The 19,256-nt window shown below is 33.0% G+C and overlaps 1 non-coding gene across 5 annotated transcripts; it reads left to right on the top strand.

Annotated features, from left to right (window-relative positions):
- The first annotated feature begins 247 nt into the window (after positions 1-247).
- On the top strand, positions 248-4,925 carry LOC114270229 (uncharacterized). Of its 5 annotated transcripts, none has more exons than XR_003631886.2 (5): positions 248-461; positions 1,746-1,939; positions 3,075-3,226; positions 3,330-3,425; positions 4,719-4,925. It is a non-coding gene; the product is annotated as an uncharacterized LOC114270229 (transcript). The 5 variants fall into 5 exon arrangements; XR_014361370.1 differs by having other exon boundaries at positions 354-461; positions 3,075-3,221; XR_014361371.1 differs by having other exon boundaries at positions 359-542; positions 3,075-3,221.
- Positions 4,926-19,256: the final 14,331 nt, after the last annotated feature.

The raw sequence follows: 19,256 nt of genomic DNA, 5'->3' as shown, positions 1-19,256 counted from the left end.
ACCATATAATTTGCGACCCTATGATTATCAGTCGCAAATAACTAATTTATTCCTTATTTTCTTATATTATTTTCCCCTTTTCCCTTATATTTGCCCTAGCACCTCACAATGTATTTTCCCCTTTGACCAAAAGCAATTCGTTGACATGGATTAATTATGTCATGGGCAATTTGATAATTTCATCAATTGATGTGGAGGACCAGAAGCAATTCGTTGACGAATATTAATTATGTCATGGGCAATAACTAATTTATCACGAAGATATCTCACTAAAAATTTTAAAAAGTTAATAAATTTATTCTTAAATTAAACATTTTAATTCTAAACTAAAATAATTAAAAAATTAAAAAGTCATCTTTCTCTCTCAGCTTGATGTTCTTCTCAATCTTGTGCTCTCTGTTTCTTATATTCTAAAATCACAAATAAGCTTTTCCCGATTCTTTTGAACTCAATCATAGAAGGTACTCTCTCTCTCTCTCTCTCTAGTATCTTTCTCTGTTTGTTCTTGTTTTCAGATACCTAGGGTTTCGATCGAGTTCAAGGTACTCTCTCTTGGAAGTTCTTCTCTCTGTTTCTATTTTCCTTCGTTTCTTCTCATTTTGCGATTTGAATCTGCTCTTAGGGTTTGGATCGACGGATGACCCTTGCAATGTTCAAATTTGATGATTTCTATTATTCGATGAATGCAAGTCAGTTTTATTTTTTCATTTCGATTTTTTTTTTTTTTTTTGCTTCTTAAGCCTGAAAATTCAATATGTTTTTATTTTGTCTGATCATATTTCTCCATTTTGCCTCTGTTTATCTACTTAGAAATTGTCAGAAACTAAAATTGAAGAAATTGAGTTTGATTCTTTAGCTCTGTTTTTAGTCCCTTAGAATGAAAATTAAGATGAGAGTTTTATGTTGTACATTTTTCTGATGATATTTATAGTTTTTGCCTTTGTTTTGTTGCTGAGAAAATAATGCTGAAAAAGAAAACATATGCAGTAAAGTTGTTGACAAATTCTCATGAGATACAAAAGTTTTTAAATTTGCGGGACATTATATAGTGATTATTGGTTTAGATAAGATATATGATAGGTTTCCTAAATAGCATTATGAGCTGTTAGATAGATATAATGTGTATAGTTTTGGAAAATAAAGGAGCATTAGTTAGATATGTTGATGTAATTAAAGATATATATGTATGTCTGAGTTGTAACTATTGTTTAAACAGAGGAGAAGCTTGTGAATTTCTAATGGTAATAGGTTTACAATAAAAAAAATCAATACTAGGTCCTTATCTTTTGGCATTAGTTATAAATGAATCTATTAGGAACATTCAAGAGGATATCGTATTATTTGTAGACTATATAGTTTTAGTTGATGGCATAAGAGGAGTAAACTTTAATCCAGAATTGTGGAGACAAAATTTGGAATCTAAAGAATTTAAGCTAAGCTGGATTAAGACAACAGTTTGTACACTGCTTCAGGATTGAAGTCCTATTCCTTCACCTTATAAATCTTATTTTGTAAGTGGTTGTTGGTGTACATTGAGCTGTCCTAGATCATAGTCCAACAGCAATAGAGTTGTCCTACATCATGAAAACTCCTAATTTTCAAACAACCCTATAAGTTCTCATTACATCATGACCCAAACCCCACCCTATGCTGATTTGGCATTGTGACCAGCCAACAGCAATTGTGGACTGAAATTTAACTATTTACATGATTTGTGTTACTGAATTTGCCTGCTTTTCCATTAGGTTACAAAACACCAGAAGCCAAAGAAAGTAACTTTGTACTGGATGCGTTATACATGTGGGATTGTTGGTTTCTCGGTCTGTTCAATTGGGTCTTGAAGCATAGTAGATTGATGGGAAGCTCTGACATTGACAACTGGATTCGCGAGGCAAAGGACTCGACTTTTAGCTTTTGGAATGACCATGTAGAGCGACTGGTATAATTTCTGCGAACTGTTCGCATTTTCCATAGTTTCAAGCTCTAAATAATTTGCATTGTTCGATTGCTTATGCGTGGGATCTAGCTTTAAATTTTTGGAATATTTTATATATCAATTCACTTCTATGGGCATTTGGTGGGGATTTGAGAAATAAGATGGGACAATGAAGATATTGTCAATGAATTTTGAAGATAAAAAGTTACTTGTTCTGTAAATCTATTGAATTTGATGTCTCCACATTTTATATAGTAGCAGATTGTCAGAAACCATGTATTCCAATCTCTTAACTAGAATATAGAACAGACTCAATGAGGCATTTGAAGAAGTAATGGTATTTCTAATGTAATTACACAGGTGTTATGTAATGACTTATGATTCTTCTTGAAAATTTAGATGGAGGAACAGGTTTAACTTTCTTTGGATGTGTCCAGTTCAAAGTATAACCTGAAGATTGTTGGCAATATATTATTATTATATATTTGTAGCACTTTATTGTCCCTCCTCTCCCCCCTTTATTTATGTTTTCTTTCAAAAAAACTTTACACTATGCATTTTTCAAAGTATGGTGGAATAACCAAATGATGTGACTTTCTTCACTCCATTTTTCATCAGCTTCTATCTACAAGAGATGAACTTTTTGAGACATTCAACAAGAGGCACAAAGTTGTAATGGACCATGAAGAAGTACATTTAAATGCCAAATCCCTACTAAGTTAGTTAATGTTTGATAATGAATATTGACCATGCATATATGACATGTTTAGATTAGTCATTGGTCATGATGTTATCTAGGAAACCTATCAAATGCAATTTATGCAATTGCCCCTTATTAAATGCAATTTATGAAATTTGGTTAGCTTCTCTACCGTGGTGTTTGCTATCTTCTGTAAATTAGATTTTCATTTTTCAATTTTTTCCTTATCAACAGACAAACAGAGTGTTTTTATTCCATTTGATTGACTTTTCTGTGTTCTTTAATTTTTTGCCTCTGCGGCAGCAATATTGTATGTTTAATTCTGAGTTAGTCTGAAGATTTGAAAATAAAAGAGAGAAACCCAAATCTTTTTGGAGCTTGTAGTATTATGCATAATGAAGTCCAATGTAATTGAATTTATATATTATTTGTGAACAGAGCAATCATATTGTGGCACTAAAGGTGCTTTTCAAGAGCCAGCTGAAACAGTCTCAGGTTGAGCATCAGCTTTGCCATGAAGTTGAAATCCAGAGTCATCTTAGACACCCTAATATTCTACGCCATTATGGATACTTCTATGATCAGGCATGGTTGGTCTAGTAGTTCATCATACATACAGCTTTGCATATAGATAATTTGCCTGCTTTTATAGCCACCTGACTAGTTACCTCTTTTGGAACACAATCATTGCAGAAATGAGTTTATTTGATATTGGAATATGTAGCCAAGAATGAACTGTACAAGGAGCTGCAGAAGTGTACTTACTTTAGTGAAAGACGTGCTGCTACTGTGAGTATCCATGTCATAGTTACTTCTTTCTCTTTGTCATTTGGCTTACAATGCCTAGTATATCTTGAGTCATGTTACTCTTTACTTCCGGTGGTTCTTTCTAGTTGGAACCCTGATAAAAAGTTACCGTTGGTTCTTTTCCATCAGAGTCAAGTAAATTTAGATTTTTGTGTTGTGTTGCATCATGAATGGGATCTGTATATTTTCAGATTCCATGGGCAACATTGTATATACAATTTTAGTCTTGAGCACAATGCAAGTGGTTCCTATTAAGCAATTGTACGGGGAGGAAATAATTCTCCTCGTATAATCCTGTTGACCAAGTCCACGCTCCTCCGTACGACGTCGCTTTGTCACCTGAAAACACAAACGTGAGCTAGCCGGCGGGTGTGTGCCGGAAACCTCTCCGATGCCTAAGTCAGAAAACTTGACAAATAGACAAAACTCTAAGTTCTCAGAAAGATTGTGTTCAATTACCTCCTCCAAGGTGATGCTTGTGAGTTTTTATAAGTTTCCCGAGGCACAATCCTAGTAGGACTTGTACTTCTCCATGCCGAGTCCTCCTAGGATTCATTCTCCTAAGGATAATGCTTATCCTTTTACACCCTCCCCCACTGCTTAAACCAAGTGGGATGGTTTTTTTTATGGCCGAACTTCCATTTGACCGAAGTAAAATTGGCTATACCGAGCCACAGAAGGCCGAACTATCCTTAGCTCGGTCTTCTCCTCTAACTCCTTACTTCGGCTGCCCCTGTTCAACCTTGGTGTGCTTAGATCAAACTTCCAAGTAACAAGTTCTGACTGACCTAACCATTGTATGTCACGACCGGTTTAATTTCGAAACCGGCCTTCCCAGAACATACTGCGACCGGACTAACTGAGACCGGCCTAACTGTGAGTTGCCTCCAGACCGGAGTAGTTTTACTCTTCCTTGGGCCGGAGTGAGTCAACATCGCCTCAGAACCGGAATAAATCTATCGTTCTTGACCGGAGTAACTCTAACAGCTTGGGCCGGAGTGCCTTTTATCTCTCCTGGGCCGGAATACCCTTGCGGCCTTTTCACCAAGGCCTCGGTGCTTTGGGCCACGAAGCCCATCACATAGCTCGGCCCAATTTTTACCAAAAATTACCCTCTCAGCAATAATCAAGACTAAATCTGTTATAAATGTGTCAAAGCCTACTTGCTGAAACAAAGAAGTTTCTAGGAAGTTAAATACCCGCAGTCATGTTAATCTTAGTGTGTTCGTTGTTCTTATCCTCCTTTTCCCCCCCCCCCCCTTCCTTATTGTCCAGATTCTTGTGAACAAGAAGAACAAGAAAAAAAAGGCTACAAAGAGGAGTTGGAAGGGCACCTTGTATCGCTGATTGCATCATTATTTGGCAAGGACAATCGGTTATTGACACTTTCTGTAGCTAGCTTGTTGGATTATGTAATTTTACAAGAAATTGCAGCTGGAATAGCACTTTTTAGAGCCTAAAATTAAATATGGTTTTGCCAAATTTGTCTCAAATAAATGGTTTGGTGCTATTATTTTTAGCAGGATGTTATTTGGTAGATTTGTTTCAAAATATTCGTTACTAAAAGCTATTATTATATTATTTATAAAATATCATTAAAAATTATTTGCGACAGTAATAACATGGTTGCCAATACATTGTAGGCATTTTTTTTACTTTTTTATGACTACAAAACATCAGTTGTCATAAGTAGATTAGGCGGTCGCAAATAATTTGCGACTGTTGTTTTGCAGTTGCAAAAAGTATTTGCCACCTCCACATTTGTGAACCTTATTTGCTGTCACATGCACCGTTGCAAAAGATCTTTTGCGACTATATTTCTATTATTTGCAGCGGCTAGCGGTCGCAAAAAATATTTTTTTTAGTAGTGTCATACATATGCACAAGCTAAGCTTAGCACAGCTCAGCTCAAAGTTCAAGACTAGGTCCAAATCTAAGTCTAAGGCTAAATCCAACGCATGCACAAATATAAGTCTAGGTTCAATCCAAACCAAGACTAAAAGTTTAAATCGGAACTCAACTTTATTGGTGCCCACTTTATAAGACAATTTTTATTCACAACTCAATGATGTTGGACCATCGTTCTTATATTGTAATCTTCTTACTTAAGAGAATACGACATCACTTAAATTTACCTCAACCGGCGATTGAATCTTACTTTAATTTCATATTAAAGTTGTCAAAAACTATTATTTTTTAACAATAACTAACACATAAATTGAGATAGTAGGCATGTTTATCCTGCTCTCAAGGATCAATTCCAACTTGTTGCAGTTGATAAAATTTTTGATGACTCCATTGAGTTTGACTTTTGGCTATGAGCAAGATTTCCAAAAACATTGAAAAGGTCTTGGTTCGTATCTCTGTTGACCGCCCTTTCAAGGCTTTAGAAGAATCCAAAGGAAAAGCCACTTCTAGCCTGCTTCCTCAGGTGTATATAAAAGAAAATGAAATAAGGATATTTTGTATTGACTATTTTTTGTGATCAAAATTTCTTATAATAAAATAATTTAGTTGTGTGAGGGTGTTGTGGTAATTGCGCACACTCAATTGGTCCCACACATCAAAATTGAGAAATTTTATTTCCACAAACTTAATTATTTCAATGTAGTACTTCTTTTAGTACACACACTTATTAATTAATTTTCTCAAATCAACACACTAAAAGTTTTAATTATACCCTTCACTAATAACTATTGTACACACACTACTCAATCCTTATTTTCACACATTTGTTGAATGACCTTACTTTTAGATTTATAGACTCATTATAGACCCACGTAAAAGACCATTCAAAGTGAAGTGAAGTAAAGATAAATTAATCCTCCATTAAAGACTCCATTGAAAGCACTATTGAAAACCCTCCAAAATATTGTTGAAGATGAAGCATATTTCCATTTTATTATTCCATTTATCATTTCCAAATCTTTGTGCACATCATTGTCATAAAACCTTATTTTTTTTAATGTCTTTTTGGTTTGGGGATTTCGGCACTGACTTTCCGAAATTAGACATTTAATTCGAAATTTAACTTTTGAATAAAAGTGATTAGTTTGACAAATTTGTTTCGAAAAAAAAAAAAAAAAACTTTAGGCAGTTAATGTTTGAATATAATGAAATAATTCGACGATTGATGTCCGGCTGAAAACCACAAATAGAAAAGAAAAAAAAAAGTAGTTATGCACGAAAAAATTACTATTTTCATCACTAATAAAGTTTAAACTTAGAGATTAAAGTAATATGAGAGTTGTTATAAGAGTATTATTTTGTAAACAATAGAAGAGTATAGAATGTGTAGCAAGTAAAGTGACAATAATAAAAAAATTAGGGTTTAGTTTTTTTTTACTCAAAATGTGTACATTGAGATTTTTTTTTGTTTTTAAAAAATGTGTACAGAGAATATTTTTATATAATATTATGAGTATTGGTGAATGTCCATTATAATCATTTTAATTTTAGGTATAATTATCAATAATATAATATTTTATTAAATATATATACTAAAATAATTAACTGTGTAAAAATAAAATTTCTCAATAAAATTGGAAGGTTGATTCCATTATCCATGGTAAGCGCAATCGGTCTTGGAGTAAGCGCAACTCACTTATAACTTTTTTTTCCTCATTAACCTACAAATTGAAGAAACAAACTAATAATTAAGAATCAAATAGCCTTTATCAAAACCCACTTAGCCTCTGTTTGGCAAGTTGGTTCTTGGGTTTTTTTGGCTATTTTAGCCACAAAAGACAAAATAGACTATTTTAGCCATAACAAACAAAACATCACATCCAACCCATAATCATTACATTCTTCTCTCACAAAAAAACTCAAAAAAGCCAAAAAGCCAAAAAGCCCTTCCCAAACCAAGCTTTTAAGCCCAGGCTAAAATAGCCAAAAAAGTCAAAAAGTCAAAAAGTCAACCCACTTCCCAAACGGAGGCTTAGATACACTATGACCCGGATCTTTTATTATTATTTTGTTATGTAAGATAGTTTACGTATACCAGATCATTTTTTTATAGCACGAACATATTATTCAAAGTAGGACTTACGTCCTACGATCAGTGATTTCAAAATATATATTTACTAAGACCTGGTTTGGGAACAAGTTAATTTAGTAATTTTTTGACTATTTGGTTAAAAAGATAGGTAAAAAAAACTTGTATGTTTGGGATGACTTTTTGGCTAATTACGAAAAGATGTGCAAAAAGTAGAGAGAAAAGAGAATCTTTGACTTTTTGGTATGAGTTGTTGGCTTTTTGGCTAATTTAGTAACTTTTTAGCTAATTGGCTAAAAAAGTAAGTCCCCAAACGGGGCCTAAGTAGGAATCTTTTATGATTTCAAAATATATATTTATTAAGTAGGAATCTTTTATTATTTTTTCGCATTGACTAGATGACCAAAAATGAATGATTATCGTGGCTAATTCGCTAATAAGCTTGTAAAGCTTGTAATCCCCATGAGGATCCCATGTGGGTTGGGTCCAAATACTCTTTGACGAGTTTTTGTTAGGAATTTGCTTGCCATCGTTTTTCAAGTCTTCTTCGGCTGATGTTAGCATCATGATGTTGTCAGATTTTGAAATGGATCACTCCCATCAATGTCTTAGGTTTGACTTCCTTCTTAGGTTAAGTTTGCCTAACTTAAAAAAGTACATTTATTTTATTTTTTTATCTTTTTTGAGTCACATCAATTAACATCTCATTTCTACTTTTTCTACACATAATACAAAGACTTATTTTGGCAACATAGTTTTTTGCCACTTTTTTTGGTTAGTAGTAAAAGTCAAAAGTTGGCTTTTTTGGCTTTTTTTTCATTTGGAAAGTTGGTTTTTATCCAACGGTGAAATTACAATTTTACCCCTCATGGGTCAAAATGTGTTACATAGGTGAAGTTGCAAATATTTTAAATAAATGGGGGTAGTTTAGTCATTTTATTATGATTTGACATCATAAACAAATATTAATCAAAAAAGTCAAAAGTCACTTTTTACCAACTTCCCAAATCATTTGTCTAAAAAAGCCAAAAGGTTGGTTAAAAGCCAAAAAGCCACTTCTTACCATCTTCCCAAAATAAGCCAAAAAAAATCAAAAAATGCATTAACTTGACCTTAGTAAAACTTTTGAGATTACCTATCACAAAAAATAAATATATTTTAAAAGATTTATTCAGACTATAAGAATTTAATTTGATTTGCACAAGTGAGCCCAGAATATCTTATATATCAAAAAAAAAAAAAAAAAATGTAAAAAGATTAGACTTGTATTGGAAAGAATTAACTTACCAAATAGCTTGAGGCCAGTAGCACCCCAGGTTTAAAAATAAATAAATAAAATCCTCAGACACCAAACCATCGACTCAATCAATCAATATATATCACTGGGGTTGGTGACCTAGTGGAGGATGCGGCACATTTTCTAGCCGAGAGCCAAGGTCGATTTCTCGGAGGGGCGTTTGAAATCTCTCTTGAGAAATATGTTCAAACTCCCCTCGAATCCTGGCCTCTGCTGCGGCGTGTGGTTGCCCTCCATTGGTGCCCTGGTGGTGGGTCCCTCACTTGATGGGGGTTAATTCCTAACTGGCAACCGGCTACCCGGGACTAGGACCCAACGGGGCCATGATGACACTACAGAGCCTTTTTTTTCCTGATCAAAAAAATAAAATAAAAATCAATCAATATATGTTGTAGGGCACTAATTTTGATGGAATTATTACATAGAGGTGAAATGCAAAATAATACCAAAAAAAGAAAAAGAAAAATAATACCCAAAGAGAGGGAAAAAAAAAAGAAAAAAAAGAAATGCAAAAAAGGATCAGAACTATGTGAGGATACATTAACCATTTTTAAATGTTTGAAGATGAAGTGCTCTAGCACATCTCCAATTCTCCAGAATATTATCTAGCCTGTGTTTGGCAAGTGAGTTTGTAGGTTTTTTTTGACTATTTTAGTCAAAATAAACAAAATAGGTTATTTTAGCCATAACAAACAAAACATCACATCCAACCCATAATCATTACATTCTTCTCTCACAAAAAAACTCAAAAAAGCTAAAAAGCCAAAAAGTCCTTCCCAAACCAAGCTTTTAAGCCCAGTCTAAAATAGCCAAAAAAGCCAAAAAGCCAACCCACTTCTCAAACGGAGGCCTAATAGGTGTGCTCGGAGAGTCCGCATCTAATATTGTGCACTGGGATAAATATTAACATTTTTTTCTGTTCTTTTAATTCTTTTTTTTTTAGTGGACTTGAAAAAAAAAAGAAAAAAAAAAGAAGAATGCTACGTACCTCGAAATATTAAAGGCGCGAATGGCTCGAAATCTCAAAACGACGTCGTTTTAAGGGTTTTTTTTATTCTCTTACCGGTAAGATAATATTTTCCGTACTATTCGCGCCATTCGCGCTCCACACATTCGAGGCCTCAATCTTTAATGAAAAAAAAAACATGTTTTAAGACAATTTTCTTTTCCTTTGGTGCAATGGTCAACTGCACAACTAAATTCAATTTTAAATCTCGAGCCCAAAAAAAAAAAAAAAAAAATCCAAAATCATTGGTACCACTATAAAAAGACTTAATAAATAAATTAGGGCAAAATTCGTTTTAACTCTTTGTAGTTTGAGGTTGAAACATCTCACCCCGTGTGGTTTAAATATAATCAAAAAATTTCCGTGGTTTTAGACCAAAACACAACTAGTGTTAAATATATATGTAAAATGATTGTAATATATTCAAATATTATATCTTTTTTATTATTTTCTTTCACCCTCTTCTCTCATACACATAATTTTTACTTTTTAACATTAATTCAATTAAATCACAATCAATCATCATTAATTATTTATTGTAATAACTAACTTTAGATTAGAACTTTTTAATCTAATTTAATTTAATTATATTTTAAATTATAATTAATGCAAAATCCTTAATTATTTATTGTAATTCTCAACTTTTTAATTTAATTATATTTTAGATCAAAATTAATCATAAAATTTTAATTAATTATTGTAATTTCTAACATCTTAATACCAGTTTGATTCAATTATATTTTAGATCAATTCTTAATTATTTTATATTTTAATTTAATTATATTTTAAGTCACTCCTTAATTATATTTTTATTTTACTTTATTTTAATTAATATCTTAATCTAACTTTATGTTTAGAGAAGATAGGGATAAAATTGTATTTTTGATGTGTTAATTTCACTTTATTTTTCAGAAAATCAAATCCATTTTGAAAAATGAAGTATGTGATACTCCTTCCACTAATTTAGATGAAAACAGTAACGGTGACATTTTAGTCTAAAATTACATAGGGCTTTTTGTTTATATTTAAACTACAGCTCCGTTCTCAAAGAGTAAAATAAATTTTATCCAATAAACTAATTAGTAATAGATTTAATAATTTTAATTAATTTTATATTTGAGAATTTTTTTTAAAGTCTTTGATATTAAGATTTTATAAGATAAAGGATATACAATATTTTCATAGTAGTTGGGGTCCGTTAATATTTTCACAGAAAAAATTTGATACAGAGAAATTTTGCCCCGACGTAGAGAAATTTTGCCTTAACACAAAGAAATTTTAATTTTCACAGAGAAATTTCTCTGATTTTATGGAAAAATTTCATCGAGGGACTTTAGCTAATAATATATATATATATATATATATATATATATATATATATATATTGGATCTCTCCTACTACTCAAAGTTAGAAAGTAATGTTTCACTAAGTTTCTCAAAATATTAGTGACTGAGAAAATTAGTGAAACATCCCTTTCTAACTTTGAGTAGTAGGAGATGTCCAATATGTATATATTTTTTATTAGCTCCCTCAATGAAATTTTTCTGTGAAATCAGAGAAATTTCTTTGTGTCGGGACGAAATTTTTCTATATCAAATTTTCTATGTGAAAATATTGAGGGACCCCAACTACTATGAAAATATTGTATGTCATTTATCTTATAAAATCTTAATATCAGAAATTTTAAAAAAAAATTCCCTAATACAAAATTAATTAAAATTATTAAATGTATTGCTAATTAGTTTATTGTATAAAATTTATTTTGCTCCCTTATGGTTTGAGAACGGAGCTATAGTTTAAATATAAGCAAAAAGCCCTATTTAATTTTAGACTAAAATGTCACCGTTACTATTTTCATCGAAATTAACAAATGGTGTATCATACACACCATTTTTTAGAGTGGGTTTGATTTTCTAAAAAATAAAGTGAAATTAACACATCAAAAATACAATTTTAGCCCTATCTTCTCTAAACATAAAGTTAGATTAAGATATTAATTAAAATAAAGTAAAATAAAAATATAATTAAGGAGTGATGTAAAACATAATTAAATTAAAATATAAAATAAATAATAATTAAGAATTAATCTAAAATATAATTGAATCAAACTGATATAAAGATGTTAGAAATTACAATAATTAATTAAAATTTTATGATTAATTTTGATCTAAAATATAAGGACATGTGTCCGTAAGAATCACATGGAATATTTTGCTTTGGGCCACCAGGCTGAAGGTGTTACGTGTCCTTCTGTATGTACTGTGTACTATCTGTTTGGCATAGATGCCTCAGCAAATGCACTTGCGGCGGGAGGGTTTATCGCTGCAACTTGCCTCATCAGCTTGAACCTCAACAAGTTCACTTGCGGCGGTAATGTTTGCCACTGCACTTGCTTTCTCAGTTCAGTTTAGCCAAGACATGCATTCTCAGGACTTTATAGCCTGTTATCAGCTATGTTCGTGTTCACCTTAGCAAAGCCTTTACCCTCAGCCACCTAACCACAAACTTCCTAGCTTCCCAAGGCGAAGACCACAACCAAGTGCCTTAGTACTAAGCCTAAGGGGGCTTTCTTGGTCTTGTTTGTGCAACCAAGGCAGGTCCATGACCTGGGTAAATAGAAAGGGAGTCCTTTGTGCTCGAGCTAGCCTGCTCCCATGTTCGCGGGGTTGCCGTGGTATACTGGTATCTCTGGGCCTGTTATCAACTCCAATCAGTAAGCCTTGGGGCCTACTATCAGCGCCAAACTAGTAAGCTTTGGGGCCTGCTATTAGCACCGAGTTAAAAATTAGGGCCTGCTATTAGCACCACCGTAACGCCCTAATTTTCATACCCAAATAATAATACAATAATCGTGGTTCTTTAAAGTAAAACTGAAAGTAAATCTTCACACTTGCAATACATGATACAAGTAGTCCTCATGCGATAATACATTCACTTCAAATCAAGATAACATAAACAAATAAATACCCTTATGGGTTTAAAACTTTGCAAGGCTTAGGCCCGGTTACACAAATTGGTTATTCAAACCCACACAATTATAACCCTTGGCTTACAAAGCAGAGTCACGCAAAATGAGAGCATTGTACTCCCAACACACACACTTCCACGCCTTCAGTTAGGCAGAATCACCACATCTTTTCCTGTACAAAAATCCCATAGGGTGAGCATAAAGCCTAGTAGGAAATTCTTAACAAAGTATATACATTTTATACAAGTCTCGTGAGATGAAATGCTTATGCCATGCCATGCCATGCCTTTTTGAAAGTAAAACACACCTTCATCTTTTGAAAACCATCATGCTCAATGACGTCATGCAATTTCAACTGCTCAACATTTATCAAATTTTATTCAAGGGGCGGTAAATACAATTCCGTAAATCCCTAGGTCGATGTCTGCAAGTAGACTATATAAGTACTACCAATTTGTCATTTTTACCGGTATTAACCGGAAGGCTCGACACCTCAAATCTGTCATTTTTACCGGTATTAACTGGAAGGCTCGACACCTATAATCTACACCACCTTTCAAGACTTACCACCGTATTTACCCCAAAACCATTTCATGAAAATTTGTTTTTCAACATTCTTTTCTAAATGCAAAATTTTCAAATCAAATTTCAAAACTCTTCATTATTAAATGAATTGATATGCCAATGCAATGATTAATAATACAATGCAATATTTCTTCCACTTTCAATACTCCCACACAATATTCCCATTGTGATCAAAATTCTCATTTCTCACTTCAATGCAATTTCACAAGATGAATAAATACTTTTATTTCAATTCATCCAAGGGATAAAATAATTCCTACATTTCCAATATTTCCAACATTTCCAACAACTTAGTCATTTCAAGACTATATCAACACTTTTAAACAACAATTTTCAAAACTTCAATAATTCTCTTATTTCATGGAAAACCATCATTTATACGTAATAAATAAACAATTTTCAAACATCATTTATTTTGGCACACAAAATAAATATAACAACATATTCTAAAGATTTTCAACATCTTTCTTAAAAATTCCCAATTTCTAGGTTTTCTCACCAAAAATCATTCATCTTCAAATATTTGAGAAGAACTCACCAAAAACATCTTTCTTTCATCAACATAGTTCAAAAACCCTCAATTTCTATTTTTAAAGGAAAATGAAGTAAACCCACTTTCAAAATCACTCATCTTCTTGAATCAACAATGAATTTTCAAAACTAATCAAAAAATGATTTCGAAAATCATCTAGATCTTGCAAAAATATATATATAACTCAAAGAAAATCCCTACCCCAAGCTTAGAAGAGAAGATGAGCAAAACAAGGTTGAAACTCTAAAGTTGTCGAAACAAACTTCTACTTGGATCAAAACGAAGCTCTTGATAAGCTTTACACTTAATCTCAAAGGAGCAAGGCAAGAAGATGCTTCCAAGTGAGTAGATCTAAAGATCTTTGAGCAAAAAGTGATTTTGGAGAGGGAGAGAGTGACTCACGGCTTGGAAAAGGAAAAAGAGAAGAAAAAGTAAAGAAAAGGTCAAGTGAGGGACCTATTTATAGTGCTAGGTCAAAGTAAAATAAAATCCCAAAGTCAACCCAAAAGATCAAGTCAAAATCCCCAAAACCGGACTAAAATCTAGAAAAAAAGTCTGCAGGGGTCGATCCTTACAACACAGGGGTCGACCCTATGAAGAAACTTATGTTTGACAACATGCAAGGGGGTCGACCCCCCCTCCCCAGATTGGTGTCTACCCCAAATTCCAACAAGCAATTTCAGAAATATGGAGGTCGACCCCCCCAGACTGGTGTCGACCCCAAAACAAGATTTTTAAGTTCTCCAACAACTTTTCTACGTAACCAAGCATGAACGAGCAATCCCAACAAGTTCAAATCAATTTGTACTCTTCCAAAACTAAGATACAACAACACTAAAGATTCCCAAAATAAAATAAAGGATTCAAATACACTTCCCGAAAAGCTTTGAAAGACACAAGTGCTACAGGAAGCTTCTCCCAAAGGTTGTTATCACTTTGGCGGGGTGTTCCCTTCACAAGTTAATTGCGACGACTGTAGTTGATGTGGTGGCTATTTCCCGTGGCAAGTTCAAATGACGGCACAAACAATACTAGAGATGGCGGCGCCGACAGAGGACCTTCGTAACTTGGTTGCTGCAAGTGTTGCCTCTGTAACTTAGTTGTTCCAATTTTCTCTTTACCTCAGCAACTTCAAGTGGCGGCGTTGAGGCAAAGTGCCTCAGCAACTTGACCACTGCAAGTACTGCCTCTGCAACGTGACTTAGACATTTTCTTTATGGAGTTTGTTTGGACCTTTGGCGGATCAGACCTGTTTCGACCCATTATTGACCTATTTCTCTTGGGCTTTGGCCCATATTCCTTTAATCATTTCTAGTTGCCTAACAGGGGCAACCTTCGCACTTAAGTCCATAGTTAATTTTCACTTTAATTTTTGATCCTCCACATGAGGTTTGATAAATTCTACAACTCTTAGCTTTATAAAATTTCTAACTCACTCTAAATACTCCTAATCTAAAGTTAAAATTTGTATTATAAATAGAGATAGGGAGAGAGAGAGAGAGAGAGAGAGTTGCGGCAGAACAAGAAAGAGATTAGAAGAAGATGAAGAAGTAAGGATTTCTATCTCACTTGACTCAATTTACAATGAAATAAAGAAGCAAAGAAAAAAATAAGAAAGAATAAAAAATTGAAAGAAAATAAAAAGAAAAGACAAAAGGAATGGGTGGCATTACTCACCACATGGGCTTTGTTTGGAGCCCAAATGAAAACAAATAAAATAAAATAAAATAAAAGAGATAATAATAATGTGGTGAAAATAAAATGAAACAAAATGAATATAAAAATATAACAAAATATGTTAAGTTCTTATTTAAATACCTACCACTAAAATACTATCTTAAATAAAATAAAGCATAAATACTTTTTATTAAAATATTTAATATTTCAAATATACGAAATTTCACAATCTATCTCCCATAGAGAAAACTAAGAATCACCTTCACAACGTGCTATAGGAGAAGAGAAAGGAGGAAGTGATAGAAAATTTTGTGGAACATAAACTAAAAGCCGCTAAGGATTCAATTCTATACATGAAAACTATATGAATTTCTACTATACAAAATAAGTGTATACATACCTTGATCCATGACAGTATAAAAACCTCTTTTGAGAAAGAGAAACCTTGAAGAGAAGACCTTGATCTTCAAGTTCTTTATTTGTCTAAGATCTTCAAACTACTTTTTTCTCTCTAGGCGATGGGAGCCTTCTTGTGGTGACAACTTGAGTTTTGTGATTGAAAGTGTGGTTTGGGGACTTACACTATTTATACTAATAATCTTCCCATCAAAGAATCCATTCATTCAATGAACCTCATTAGATAGATTAATGTATCTTCTACATTCATAATAGATACATAATGCATCTCTAAGATTCATTCATAATGAATCTATCACATTCAATGCATTGACACTATCTCCATTAGTCTTCTATACATTATGTATACATAGGTGCATTCATCAATGATTAGTCATCATCTAATTGATGTACATGTATCTTTCATAATGAGATGAATCTAGTATATGTATAAGCCACATTAAGTCATATTCAGGAAAAATTCTTACAATCTCCCACTTGGCTTGAATGATTATATTATGTCACTAAATTATTCATCAATGATTAGTCACCATCTAATTGATGTACATGTATCTTTTTTAATGAGATGAATCTAGTGTATGTATAAGCCACATTAAGCCATATTTAGGAAAAATTCTTACAATCTCCCACTTGGCTTGCATGATTATATTACGTCACTAAATTATCATAATATGGCCAACGTTCTCCCACTAAAAGATTGCACTATCACCATTAGATTTTGTTCAATGAAATTATTAGCATTAAATCATTGTAGTTAGTAATTCACATATTGATCAAGACTGTACAATGGTTATTGTGTTAATATTTTCCATCAACATGAATAAGTGAATCTTAAATCATGGAGATGACATTAGCAACATGATGGTGATTAATGCTAATTCATCTATAACGGTCTCGTTGTTTATATCTTCTTCTAAATTGTGCACAAGTATGAAGAATGAAAACAACAAACATAATCATTACTAACATAAGATGATTATAACATAACATTTATCATGAACATAATACGCTCATTTCAAGTCTAAACATGATAAACTTTCTACTAAGCCCATGCGCATAACATGTTCTTGAAAGAGGTTAGCTGTGAGACCTTTAGTTAAAAGATTTGCCAACATGAGTGTAGTGCCAATATGAGAGATGGAAATAGTTTGATTCAAAACTCTTTCTTTAACAACTAGATACTTGATATCAATATGCTTTGATTCTCCTGAAGTTTTGTTATTATTGGAGAATTGAATAGCAACATCATTATCACAATAAATCTGTAAGGGCCTCGAAATTGAATCGACAAGTTGTAATCCATATATGAAATTCTTTAGCCATAGTGCATGACATGTGGCTTCATAACATGCTATGAACCCTACCTCTATAGTGGAAAAGGCTGTCAGAGATTGCTTATGACTCTTGTATGAAATGGGTCCATTAGCAAGCATAAAAATGTACCCATAAATGGACTTTCGAGTGTCTTTACATCTAGCGTAATCAACATTTGAATAACCAATTATTTCAAGGTTGTCTGTTCTTTGATAAGTAAGCATGTAATCCTTAGTGCCTTGTAAATATCGTAACACTTTCTTAACTGCTTTCCAATGATCAAATCTGGGATTGCTTTGGTATCGACCAAGCATACCAACTACAAATGCTATGTCAGGATGTGTACAAACTTAAGCATACATAATGCTCCCAACTGTAGAGGCATAAGGAATTTCTTTCATTTGTTCCCTTTTTAAATTATTTCTGGGACACTGAAATTTACTAAATTTATCACCCTTAACTATAGGGGTAACACTACTTGAACAGTTCTGCATGTTGAACCTTTTAAGAACCTTTTCGATATAGGCTCTTTGGGACAATCCTAAGATGCCACGAGACCTATCTTGGTGAATTTCTATCCCAATGACAAAAGAGGCTTCACCAAGATCTTTCATTTTAAAATTCCTCGTAAGGAATTGCTTTGTCTCATGTATCATTCCCAAATTATTGCTAGCAAACAATAATTCATCAACATACAAAACTATAATGCAGATATTGCTCCCACCAATTTTAAGGTAGACATATTGATTAACCAAATTATCCTTAAAATCAAATTTGGTGAGAACTTCATGAAATTTAAGATGCCATTGTCGAGATGTCTACTTTAGACCATGTATGGACTTCTTAAGCCTACAAATCCTATTTTCCTTACTTTCATCCTAAAAACCTTTATGTCACGCCCCAATTTTCATACCCAAATGATAATACAATAATCATGGTTCTTTAAAGTAAAACTGAAAGTAAATCTTTACGCTTGCAATACATGATACAAATAATCCTCATGCGATAATACATTCACCTCAAATCAAGATGACATAAACAAATAAATACCCTCATGGGTTTACAAGTTTCCAAGGCTTAGGCCTGGTTACACAAATCGGTCATTCAAACCATACAAATATAGCCCTTGGCTTACAAAACAATGTCACACAAAGTGAGAGCATTGTACTCCCAACACATACATTTCCACGCCCTCAGTTGGGCGGAATCATCACGTCTTTTCCTGCACAATAATCCCGTAGGGTGAGCATAAAGCCTAGTAGGAAATTCTTAACAAAGTATATACATTTTATACAAGTGTCAAGAGATGTATGCACATGCCATGCTATGTCTTTTTGCAAATAAATTACATCTTCATCTCTTAAAAATCATCATGCTCAATGATGCCATGCAATTCCATTGTTCAAAACTTAACAATTTCATTCAAGGGGCGGTAAATACAACTCTGGTAATCCTTAGGTTGGTGTCTGCAAGTAGACTACACAAGTACTATCAATTTGTCATTTTTATCGGTATTAACCGGAAGGCTCGACACCTATCCGCGCGGGTTTTTCGGTTTTTCACCTCGGACACTCAAGCCAACTTATCAATTTCATCTGCACCACCTTTCAAGACTTACCACCGTATTTACCCTAAAACTATTCATGAAAACTCGTTGCTCAATATATGGTTTTCAAATCAACGTTCGAAGCACAACGTAATCAAAAGAATTGATATGCCCATGTGATGATTAAATGCAATATAACATTTCTTTCATGTTCAATTCTTCCACACAATACTACCATTGTGTTCACAATTCCCAATCCTCTTTTCAATGCAATTTCACAAGATGAATATATACTTTTATATCAAAGTCATCCAAGAGATAAACATAATTACCACACTCCAAGCAATCTCAACAATTTAGTCTTTTCAAGACTATAACAATGTTTTGAACAACAATTCCCAAAGAACTTCAACAATTCTCATATTCCATGAAAACTCATCATTTATATGTATATAATAAGTACTTTTCAAATC

Source organism: Camellia sinensis, chromosome 2 (assembly GCF_055761805.1).
Source record: "Camellia sinensis isolate YWXY chromosome 2, ASM5576180v1, whole genome shotgun sequence".
NCBI lineage: Eukaryota > Viridiplantae > Streptophyta > Magnoliopsida > Ericales > Theaceae > Camellia > Camellia sinensis.
Note: the sequence above shows the minus strand (reverse complement) of the source record. Positions and strands in the feature narration are given on the sequence as shown.